Source organism: Monodon monoceros, unplaced genomic scaffold, assembly GCF_005190385.1.
Source record: "Monodon monoceros isolate NGI ecotype Baffin Bay Population unplaced genomic scaffold, NGI_Narwhal_1 Super_Scaffold_22, whole genome shotgun sequence".
NCBI classification, from domain to species: Eukaryota; Metazoa; Chordata; class Mammalia; order Artiodactyla; family Monodontidae; genus Monodon; species Monodon monoceros.
In genome coordinates this window covers 112,196,190-112,209,035 of record NW_021703779.1, presented here as the reverse complement: position 1 = coordinate 112,209,035, position 12,846 = coordinate 112,196,190, and positions in this window count along the sequence as shown.

Here is a 12,846-nt window from a genome sequence, read left to right as displayed (position 1 = left end):
AAGATCAGATCAGAAGTAAATGAAAAAGAAATGAAGGAAACAGTAGCAAAGATCAATAAAATTGAAAGCTGGTTCTTTGAGGAGATAAGCAAAATTGATAAACCATTAGCCAGACTCATCAAGAAAAAAAGGGAGAAGACTCAAATCAATAGAATTAGAAATGAAAAAGGAGAAGTAACAACTGACACTGCAGAAATACAAAGGATCATAAGAGATTACTACAAGCAGCTATATGCCAATAAAATGGCCATCCTGGAAGAAATGGACACATTCTTAGAAAAGCACAAAGTTCCGAGACTGAACCAGGAAGAAATAGAAAATATAAACAGACCAATCACAAGCACTGAAATTGAGACTGTGATTAAAAATCTTGCAACAAACAAAATTCCAGGACCAGGTGGCTTCCCAGGCAAATTCTATCAAACACTTAGAGAAGAGCTAACACCTATCCTTCTCAAACTCTTCCAAAATATAGCAGAGGGAGGAACACTCCCAAATGCATTCTACAAGGCCACCATCACCCTGATACCAAAACCAGACAAAGATGTCACAAAGAAAACTACAGGCCAATATCACTGATGAACATAGATGGAAAAATCCTTAACGAAATACTAGCAAACAGAATCCAACAGCACATTAAAAGGATCATACAGCATGATCAAGTGGAGTTTATCCCAGGAATGCAATTATTCTTCAATATATGCGAATCAATCCATGTGATAAACCATACTAACAAATTGAAGGATAAAAACCATATGATCATCTCAATAGATGCAGAAAAAGCTTTTGACAAAATTCAACACCCATTTATGATAAAAACCCTCCAAAAAGTAGGCATAGAGGGAACTTACCTCAACATAATAAAGGCCATATATGACAAATCCACAGCCAACATTGTTCTCAATGGTGAAAAACTGAAACCACTTCCACCAATATCAGGAACAAGACACTGTTATTCAACATACGTTTTGGAAGTTTTGGAAGTATTAGCCACAGCAATCAGAGAAGAAAAATAAATAAAAGGATTCCAAATCGGAAAAGAAGAAGCAAAGCTGTCACTATTTGCAGATGACATGATAATATACACAGAGAATCCTAAAGACGCTACCAGAAAACTGCTAGAGCTAATCAATGAATTTGGTAAAGTAGCAGGGCACAAAATTAATGCACAGAAATCTGTTGCATTCCTATACACTAATGATGAAAAATCTGAAAGAGAAATTAAGGAAACACTCCCATTTATCATTGCAACAAAAAGAATAAAATACCTAGGGATAAACCTACCTAAGGAGACAAAAGACCTGTATGCAGGAAACTATAAGACATGGATGAAAGAAATTAAAGATGATACAAACAGAAGGAGAACTATACCATGTTCTTGGATTAGAAGAATCAACAGTGTGAAAATGACTCTACTACCCAAAGCAATCTACAGATTCCACGCAATCTCTATCAAACTACCAATGGCAATTTTCACAGAAGTAGAACAAAAAATCTCACAATTTGTATGGAATCACAAAAGACCCCAGATAGACAAAGCAGTCTTGAGAAAGAAAAACGGAGCTGGAGGAATCAGGCTCCCTGACTTCAGACTAGACTACAAAGCTAGAGTAATCAAGACAGTATGATAGTGGCACAAAAAAACAGAAATATAGATCAATGGAACCGGATAGATAGCCCAGACATAAACCCACACACATATGGTCACCTTATTTTTGATAAAGGAGGCAAGACTATACAATGGAGAAAAGACAGCCTCTTCAATAAGTGGTGCTGGGAAAACTGGACAGCTACATGTAAAAGAATGAAATTAGAACACTCCCTAACACCATACACACAAATCAACTCAAAATGGATTAAAGACCTAAATGTAAGGCCAGACACTATAAAACTCTTAGAGGAAAACATAGGCAGAACACTCTATGACATAAATCACAGCAAGATACTTTTTGACCCACCTCCTAGAGAAATGGAAATAAAAACAAAAATAAATGGGACCTAATGAAACTTAAAAGCTTTTGCACAGCAAAGGACACCAATAACAAGACGAAAAGACAACCCTCAGAATGGGAGAAAATATTTGCAAATGAAGCAACCGACCTAGGAATAATCTCCAAAATTTACAAGCAGCTCATGCAGCTCAATATCAAAAAACAAACAACCCAGTCCAAAAATGGGCAGAAGACCTACACAGACATTCCTCCAAAGAAGATGTACAGATTGCCAACAAACACATGAAAGAATGCTCAACATCACTAATTATTAGAGAAATGCAAAAAAACTACACTGAGGCATCACCTCACACCAGTCAGAATGACCATCAGCAAAAAATCTACAAACAATAAATGCTGGAGAGGGTGTGGAGAAAAGGGAACCCTCTTGCACTGTTGGTGGGAATGTAAATTGGTACAGCCACTATGGAGAACAGTATGGAGGCTCCTTCAAAAAGTAAAAATAGAACTACCATACGACCCAGCAATCCCACTACTGGGCATATACCCTGAGAAAACCATAATTCAAAAAGAGTCATATACCAAAATATTCATTGCAGCTCTATTTACAATAGCCAGGACATGGAAGCAACCTAAGCGTCCATCATCGGATGAATGGATAAAGAAGATGTGGCATATATATACAATGGAATATTACTCAGCCATAAAAAGAAACGAAACTGAGTTATTTGTAGTGAGGTGGATGGACCTAGAGTCTGTCATACAGAGTGAAGTAAGTCAGAAAGAGAAAAACAAATACCGTATGCTAACACATATATATGGAATCTAAAAAAAAATGGTTATGAAGAAGCTAGGGGCAGGACAGGAATAAAGACACAGTTGTAGAGAGTGGGCTTGAGGACATGGGGAGGGGGAAGTGTAAGCTGGGATGAAGTGAGAGAGTGGCATGGACTAATACATGCTACCAAATGTAAAATAGATAGCTAGTGGGAAGCAGCCGCATAGCACAGGGAGGTGAGCTCTGTGCTTTGTGACCACCTAGAGGGGTGGGATAGGGAGGGTGGGAGAGAGTAGCAAGAGGGAGGGGATATGGGGATATATGTACATGTATAGCTGATTCACTTTGTTTTACAGCAGAAACTAACAGACCAGTGCAAAGCAATTATGCTCCAATAAAGATGTTTAAAAAACAATTAATTAATTAAATAAAAATAGGTATTTCAGGAAATCTCAAAAAAAAACCCACTATACTTCATAAAAGAAGAAGCAATTAAGCCATTCCCAGATGAATAAAAGCAAAGAATTCTTTGCTTTTCTTAAGGACCTGCCCTCCAAGAAATATTAAAAGGGGTTCTTCAGCCTGAAGTGAAAGCATAGTAGATAGTAACTTGAATCCACATGAATAAATAAAGAGCACCAGTGAGGTTAGCTACATATATATTTATACACACACACATATAGTTTGTAACTTTTTACCTATCTGATTTAAAAAGACAACTACATAAAGGAATAATTTTAAATCTATGTTCATTTACATACAATGTATAAAGTTGTAAAGCAAAAAGGAAGGGAGAAGGAATGGAGTTTTAGGAAAGCATACATTTTGTAAACATTAAAATTAAGTTGATTTTAATACAAACTGGATTGTTTTAGATTAAGATGTTAATTGTAATCACCAGAGCAACCACTCGTGTTACTATGCCGTGCAAACAATGTTAGTTTATTCTCTTTACATCTGCTCTCTGCCTGTAGCATGGTTTGCTCTTCCTTACTGAGTTCCCTATGTTTTCCCTCCAGTGCTACTAAGTTAGAACCTTTACAGAGCTGGGGGTGTGGAGTGAGGGAGACATTGTATACTCTGCTTTTTGCATATCTAAGGTAAAGGAACTCATTATGTCCAATTCTGTATTAGTCACAGGTTATTTTCATCTGAAGTGAATTGAAGTGAAAATAATTCTTTTGTGGAATTATCTTTGGTGAAGAAGTTCTGGCTGGAGGGCTTGCCTTCTCGGGCCCTCTCTCCACCTCAGTCAGGCTGACATGCAGGCCACATGCAAATGATGTGTCTATAGTCTATATGTATATAGTTTATAGCATGTCTGTGAATGTAGGCGTTCACTTGACAGAGCCAGGGGACTAACGAGGGATTTTCAGAGGCAGTGTCTATATACCTACTGAGTCACAGTACAGCTTAGAAGGATCAAATGAGTTCATGCAAAGATGAGTCTGGATGTTTCACGCCAGCTTCTCCTTCGCAGGCCTTAGCTGCTTTGTGTCAACGACCTTTGTCGAACTCTCCGCATTTAATGTCCGTTTTTAAACTTTACTTTCCTCTGCCCCCTCCCCTAAGTGCTGGGTTAGTGGTTTGGTGTTCTGGTGCCTCTAAAATAAATGCACTTTTTACCCCAAGCTTGTAGTACTCACATGCTGCCCTACATTTTGAAGGGAAAGGAAAAATGTTTGTTGTGTTCCCTCGTTTTCTTCCTTCTCTGCCTTCCTTCCTTTCCCTACAGGCTTGGGAGGTTATCTCTATCCCTAGAACAATGGGCTGTGGCCCATATTTTGGCCGTGGGGATCTGAGGAGTGCCATGAGGGAATCACACTGGTATAGATTGGCCCCAGGACAACCAGCAAGCAGGTAACATTTGGAACTGTTTGATGTAAAGGCTTGTTTTTTCTTTACTACAGATCTGGCGCAAAGGCCAGACCAGCAGGCCAAATGTGACCATAATAGGCAATCAGTAGCGATCAGTGTTGGGGGAAGGAGTGGTGGTCAATATCTGTGCCCAAAGAAGTGGGAAGCACCACCAGACGGGCGGGTTACTGTTGCAATGAGGAATCTGGTTAGATGACATGAGAAATCAAGGTAGGTTGACAGTAGGAAACTGTGAACATGTATCAAAGTCTGGACACAAATAGGATTTCGGTCCCTAGAACGGGAAAGAGCAAGCCTGGTGTTGTGGGATCAGGGTATTAGGTAGGACACCAGAGTGAGGGCTTTGGCTCAGGGAGGAGGCATAGATCCAAGTGACCAGAACTGGAGCACAAGGAGGGCCTGGACCTTAGGACAAGGTGTGTGCAGAGCAGTAAAGAGCACAACTTTGTAGGCTTTCTTTCATCTTGAGCTTCTGCCCTCTGCCAGGTGCAAGTACTGGGCTAGGTGCTGGATATATAATGATGACTAAGACAGGATGATCCCAGCCTTGCAAAGTTGGGGAATAAAAGTGACTCTACTACTCTATGACTCTATTAGCTGTGTGACCTTGGGCAAGTCACTGAACTACTTTACAACTCAGTTTTCTCAACTGTAAAATGTTTTGAGGCTATGGCAGCTCCTGAATTTCCAGTCTGGTTGGAATGAACAGAGGTGTAGTAGGCTAAGGAACATGTTTTGAAGATGCTTTCACACAGCAAGCAGAGTTCGTTTTATCTCCAGCATTTTGTTATGAAAACTTTCAAACGTAAAAAAAGTTCAAAGAAGTATAGAGCAAACACTAGACACCCACTACGTAGATTCTACAGTGATTAACGTTTTACACTATTTGCTTTATCACATATCTATCCATACCTCCACCCATCAATCAAAGTAAGTTGCAGACATTGGTATACTTCACCCCGAAATGCTTCAGCATGCATGTCATTAACTATAATTCAATATTTATTTATGGTACTTTTTCTTTTTGAGGTAAAACTCACAGATAGTGAGTTTTGTTTTTTCTTTTTTACCCCAGAAAGTTCCCTAATGCTTCTTTCCAGCCAGTCCCCACTTCCCCCACCTTGTATTAGTTTCCTAGGGCTGCTGTAACAAATTATTACAAACTGGGTGGCTTAAAACAACAGAAACATATTCTCTCACAGTTCTGGGGGGTAGAAGTCCAAAATCGGTTCTCAACGGAGACATGCTTCTCTCTGAGGGCTCCAGGGAAGAATCCGTTCGATTCCTTTCTTTTCATTTCTAGTGTTCCTGGCAATACTTGGTGTTCCTTGGCTTATAGGTGCACCACTACAACCTCTTTCTCTGTCATCACATGGCATTCTCCTTGTGTTTCTGTCTTTGTCTCTCTTCTTCTTATAAAGACACCAACCGTATTGGATTAGGGCCCACCCTAATGACATTATTTAAACTTGATTATATCCACAAAGACCCTATTTCCAAATAAGGTCACATTCACAGGTTCTGAGGATTAGGACTTCAACATATATTTTGGGCGGACATAATTCAACCCATAACACATCCCAGGTACAACTGCTATTCTGTTTTTTTTCCACCATTGATTTCGCCTGTTCTAGAATTTCATATAAATGGAATCATGCAGTATATATTGTTTTGTGTCTAGCTTCTCTCACTCAGTATGTTTTTGTAATTCATCCATCTTGTTGTATGTATCAGTTTGTATTTCCCTTTTATTGTTGAGGAGGATTCCGTTGTGTGGATGTACTGCAATTTATCCACTCTTCTGTTGATAGACATTTGGGCTGTTTCTAGTTTTTTAGCTATTAAAAGTAAAGCTGCTATGAATATTGATATTCAAGTCTTATTGTAGACATGTTTTCATTTCTCTTGGGTAAAAACCTAGAAAGTGGAACTGCTGGGTGATGGGGAAGAAGGAAGGAGGGGAGGGAGAAAAGGAAGAAGGGAAAGAAGGGAAAGGAGTTACATTTTAACAAACAAGGACAGGACTTGCAGCAAGTTGATGTTGAGTCTTAGAGTGTTGGGGTGACGGAGCTGTGTCTGGGGTTAGTACTAAGCCTGTAGCTGGGATCAAATTGATGTCTCAGCTATGGGTAGAGGAGACCTTGGAGACTGGAATCAGGCCCTTGTAAATGACCTTAGAGCCAGAGTCAGGAATTAAGGTTAAATTTGTCGCGAGCTGTGTGTATTCCATCAGCCCCTTACTATTTTTTATGGATAAAACCTGTAGTGACTGGGGTCCATGTGTTTCAGGTTTGGTTTTTTTTTCTTTTTTTGGCCGGCTGCGCAGCTTGCAGATCTTAGTTCCCTGCTGTAGAAGCGAGGAGTCCTAACCACTGGACCGCCAGGGAAGTCCCTCAGGTTTGTGTTTTTAAGCATCAATTGCTGTTTCTTTGTCTAATATATATATTTTAACCAAAGATCCTAGAGGCTTAAAATAAATCATATTCTGGTTTCCAAATGTCATATTAGTGGCCTTGTTGTGGCCGTGTTTTCACAAAAATAAGAAGGAGATGAAATTACAGAGAATTGGAGAGTCCAGTTCTCTAGGAACCACCTCTCGGTACTCTCTGGCTACACTGGAGTTAAGTGATCCCCACAGACAATTGGAATGGCTAGCCTATGCAGCTGGCTGGGATCCAGTTGCTTGGCTGCAGCCAGCCCTTGCTGCAGACCATGTTTAGTTCATCTCTATGTCTGGTATTCCTCTGACTCTACTCCTGGATTTATTCCAAGTGGGTATCTTTCTTGCTCTTAATGAGTTCCAGGGCAGAAGATTCCACAGCCTCCTCTGATAGCTTATATTATAGAGCTTTATAATATTGTCAAGAAACGCCTATTTCTACTACATCTCACTTCCTCTTTTTATGAATTAGTGAAAATAGAGATGAGGCCGCAACTGCTTTCTTCCATGGTAGCCCTTATGTCCTATAATCCTGTGAGGGTAGTTTAGTGCATTAGCCCTCAAATTTCTTTCTAGGAAGAGTAGGGGAATATATCTTTGTATGCTCCCAATCTGAGGTACTACTAAGGGTAAACGAATCAACTCTTTGAGAGTTGAAGTGACTCTTTTGGGTACTTGTTCCAACTGGGCTATTATCACACAAAGACTTGTTTCTTTTCCTAGTTCACGTTCAATTAACACTTTGGCACAAGCCTGGGGAGGGCAGACGGTTTACTTTACTGATGATTGGGCAAAGCTCATTGTTCCGACACTAACCTGTCTGGTCCTGCTTAACATCCAGTTCTTTGAACCCATGTCTTATCCTCGATTCTGGAACCCTGCCTGCTATTTACAGTATTGTCACGTCAATGTCTTTGGCTTATACTGACAATGGCTTCTACTTTACCTTTTTGTGTGTGTGTGAAAGGATCTTTCAGCTTATTAGGGGAGAAGGACCTTGATCAGCCTCCAGGGCTAGGCTATAACAAGAACTGATATGTTGTTGGCCATGGGGGCAGCACATATTTGGTTAAAAGTACAGCTAAGTCTTTTCAGTTTGGAAAGACACTGTAGCATGGTGGTTAGAAGCATTGACTCTGGCATTGGACAGACCTGGGTTTGAGCACCAGCGCTATTACATACTTGCCTGTGATTTACCTCCATGCTTTACTTTTTCACATTTGTAAAATGGGCATGAATATAATATTACTTGTCTGAATAGGTAAACAAATTGTGGTAAATCCACACAATGGAATACGATTCAGCAATGTAAAAAGGAATGAACTAAAATGGCGAATTTTATGTTACCTATATTTTACCACAATTTAAAAATTAATAATGGGGCTTCCCTGGTGGCGCAGTGGTTGAGAGTCCGCCTGCCGATTCAGGGGACATGGGTTCGTGTCCCGGTCTGGGAAGATCCCCCATGCCGCGGAGCAGCTGGGCCCGTGAGCCATGGCCGCTGAGCCTGCGCGTCCGGAACCTGTGCTCCGCAACGGGAGAGGCCACAACAGTGAGAGGCCCGCATACCGCAAAAAAATAAATAAATAAAAATTAATAATGTAATATACCAAAACCATTGTATTGTATACTTTAAAAAGTATATAGATTGAATGGTATATAAATTATATATCAATGAAGCTGTTAAAAAAAGAGAATGGACTATTGATACATGCAAGCACTTGGATGAATCCCAAAATAATTATGCTGAGTGAAAGAAGCCAGATAAAACAGTTTATAGCATATAATTCTATTTATATAAAACTAGAAAATGCTTACTAATCTATAATGACAGAAAGCAGAACAGTGGTTCCTTGGCAGGGGGATGGGAAGGGACAGGAAGGAGGGATTTTCAAGGGGAATGAGAAAATGTTTAGAGATGATGGCTATGTTATCTTGATTGTGGTGATGGTTTCACAAGGTGTATACATATGTCTAAGCTCATCAAATTTACAAATATGTGCAGTTTATTGTATGTCAATTATACCTTTAAAGAGCTGTTTAAAAAATAGTACTTTTTCATATGGCTGGTGAAAAGTTGAAATGAGACAATGAATGAAAATGGCCTGACACATGGTAAATGCTTAATAAATTATAACAAAGAAATCAGACACAGAGAACAGAGTAATAGTTACCAATGGGGAAGGGATGGAGGGAGGGCAAAATGGGTAAAGGGAATCCACTGTATGGTAATGGATTGAAACTAAACTTTTGGTGGTACGCACACTGTAGGGTATATAGAAATAGAAATATAATGTTGTACACATGAAACATATGTTATAAACCAATGTTACCTCAATAAAAAAAATTCTTTAGGGACTTCCCTGGTGGCGCAGTGGTTGAGAGTCTGCCTGCCAATGCAGGGCACATGAGTTTGTGCCCTGGTCTGGGAAGATCCCACATGCCGCAGAGCAGCTGAGCCTGTGTGTCCGGAGCCTGTGCTCCGCGGAGGGAGAGGCCACGGCAGTGAGAGGCCCGTGTACCGCAAAAAAAAAAAAAAAAAAAGGTAAAAAAACCAATCAGATATACAAATGGCCAATAAGCACGTGAAAAAATGCTCAACATCATTAGCTATCAGGGAAATGTAATTCAAAACCACAGTGAGATACCACTTCAGACCCACCACGGCGGTTATAATAATAATTTTTTTAAAAAGACAGACAATAAAAAGTGTTGGCCAGGATGTGGAGAAATTGGAACCCTTATGTATTGCTGGTTGGAGTGTAAAACAGTGCAGGCACTCTGGAAGGTGGTTTAGCGGTTCCTCAAAAAGTGAAACATAAGAGTTAACATATGACCCCCTCCTACGTATATATACCCCAGAGAATTGAAAACATACACCCACCAAAAAACTTATACACAAATGTTCACAGTAGGATTATTCATAGTAGCCAAAACATGGAAACAACTCAAATGTCTATCAACTGATGAATGGATAAACAAGATGTGGTATATCCATACAATGGAATATGATGAGCATTGAGAGGGAATGAAGTACTGATATACGCTACAACATCAATGAAACTTGAAAGCATTACGCTAAGTGAAAGAAGCCAGTCACAAAAGACCACATATCTAGAATAGGCTAATCCATAGAGACAGAAAATAAATTGGTAGTTGCCTAGAGCTGGAGGGATTAAGGTGAAATGAAGAGTGTTTGGTAATGGGCGCAGGTTTCTTTTTAGAGTGATGAATGTATTCTAAAATTAGAGAGTGGTGATGGTTGCACAACTCTGTGAATATACTAAAAACCACTGGATTACACACTATAAACGGGTGACTTTTATGGTATGTGAATTATATCTCTCTAAAGCTGTTCTTTAAAAAAGTCAGTCCGTCAATAAGTATTTATTAATTATTTTCTTTGTGTTTGATTTGGGTTTAATGTCCCTTATGCCAGCATCTACTAGGTAGTAATGTGAATAGAATTTTATTGAAGTATAGTTGATTTACAATGTTGTGTTAGTTTTTGCTGTACAGCAAAGTGATTAAAGTATACACATATGTACATTCTTTTTCATAGTCTTTTCCATTATGGTTTATCACAGGATATTGAATATAGTTCCCTGTGCTATACAGTAGGACCTTCTTGTTTATTTATTCTATATATAAAAGCTTACATCTGCTAACCCCAGCCTCCCAATCCTTCCCTCCCCTACCCCCCAGCCCCTTGGCAATCACAAGTCTGTTATGAATAGAGAATATTTCTTTTCTTTTTTAAAAAATAAATTTATTTAATTAATTAATTTATTTATTTTGGCTGCATTGGGTCTTCGTTGCTGCGCGTGGGCTTTCTCTAGGTGTGGCAAGCGGGGACTACTGTTTGTTACGGTGCACAGGCTTCTCATTGCGGTGGCTTCTCTTGTTGTGGAGCACGGGCTCTAGGCGCACGGGCTTCAGTAGCTGTGGCTTGCGGGCTCCAGAGTGCAGGCTCAGTAGTTGTGGCGCACGGGCTTAGTTGCTCCTCGGCATGTGGGATCTTCCCAGACCAGGGCTCGAAACCGTGTCCCTGCATTGGCAGGCGGATTCTTAACCACTGCACCACCAGGGGCACCCCCTGAATAGAGAATATTTCTATCCACAGGAAATAGTTAACATTTTTGTTGAATATGTTGGAAGTATGAATGAAAGAAATGGGGTCTAAAAACATATTTGTTATAAAGTTTCTTGCAGAATATAAAGTTTCTTGTAGCCCAAAGCCTTGCTACTCGAACTGTGGTCCAGCAGCATGAGCACCACCTGGGAACTTGTTAGAAATGCAGAATCACGGGTCCCATGGAAACTTACTGAATCAGAATCTGCAGTTTAACAAGATCCGCAGGTGTTTGGCATGCACATTACAGTCTGAGAGCACTAGCCTGAAGTTTAGCAGGATGACTTCATGACACTTTAATTTGCCTTGTAATCAGTCTGTAAGTGAGATGGTGGCAGCGTATTTAATATTGTATTATGTTGAATATTCTCTATATAGATTAATCATAGATGTAATCATAATCTTAAAAATTGAAGGTGAGCCCATTTTAGCATGATTTCTGTCTTTACTTTTAATCTATTACTTTCCATAGCTCTTTCTAAAATGCTGTGATACATTTCTGTTCAATAATATTTCAGTGGTAATTTGTCATTATAATGATTAATATTTGCACACTCCAAGAAGACATACCTGGTTAGTGTACTTTAAAAAAATTCTTCTTGGAACTTTAAATTAAAAGTATGGGTACAAAAATAATTCCCAGTTTTTTTTTAAACATCTTTATTGGAGTATAATTGCTTTACAATAGTGTGTTAGTTTCTGCTTTATAACAAAGTGAATCAGTTATACATATACATATATCCCCATATTTCTTCCCTCTTGCGTCTCCCTCCCTCCCACCCTCCCTATCCGACCCCTCTATGTGGTCACAAAGCACCGAGCTGACATCCCTGTGCTCTGCGGCTGCTTCCCACTAGCTATCTATTTTACGTTTGGTAGTGTATATATGTCCATGCCACTCTCTCACTTTGTCCCAGCTTACCCTTCCCCGTCCCCATAACCTCAAGTCCATTCTCTAGTAGGTCTGTGTCTTTATTCCTGTCCTGCCCCTAGGTTCTTCATGACCTTTATTTTATTTTATTTTTTAGATGCCATATATGTGTGTTAGCATACGGTATTTGTTTTTCTCTTTCTGACTTACTTCACTCTGTATGACAGACTTTAGGTCCATCCACCTCACTACAAATAACTCAGTTTCGTTTCTTTTTATGGCTGAGTAATATTTCATTGTATATATGTGCCACATCTTCTTTATCCATTCATCCGATGATGGACGCTTAGGTTGCTTCCATGTCCTGGCTATTGTAAATAGAGCTGCAATGAATATTTTGGTACATGACTCTTTTTGAATTATGGTTTTCTCAGGGTATATGCCCAGTAGTGGGATTGCTGGGTCACATGGTAGTTCTGTTTGTAGTTTTTTAAGGAACCTCCATACTGTTCTCCACAGTGGCTGTACCAATTTACATTCCCACCAACAGTGCAAGAGGGTTCCCTTTTCTCCACACCCTCTCCAGCATTTATTGTTTGTAGATGTTTTGATGATGGCCATTCTGACCGGTGTGAGATGATATCTCATTGTAGTTTTGATTTGCATTTTTCTAATGATTAATGATGTTGAGCATTCTTTTCATGTGTTTGTTGTCAATCTGTATATCTTCTTTGGAGAAATGCCTATTTAGGTCTTCTGCCCATTTTTGGATTGGGTTGTTTGTTTTTTTGATAT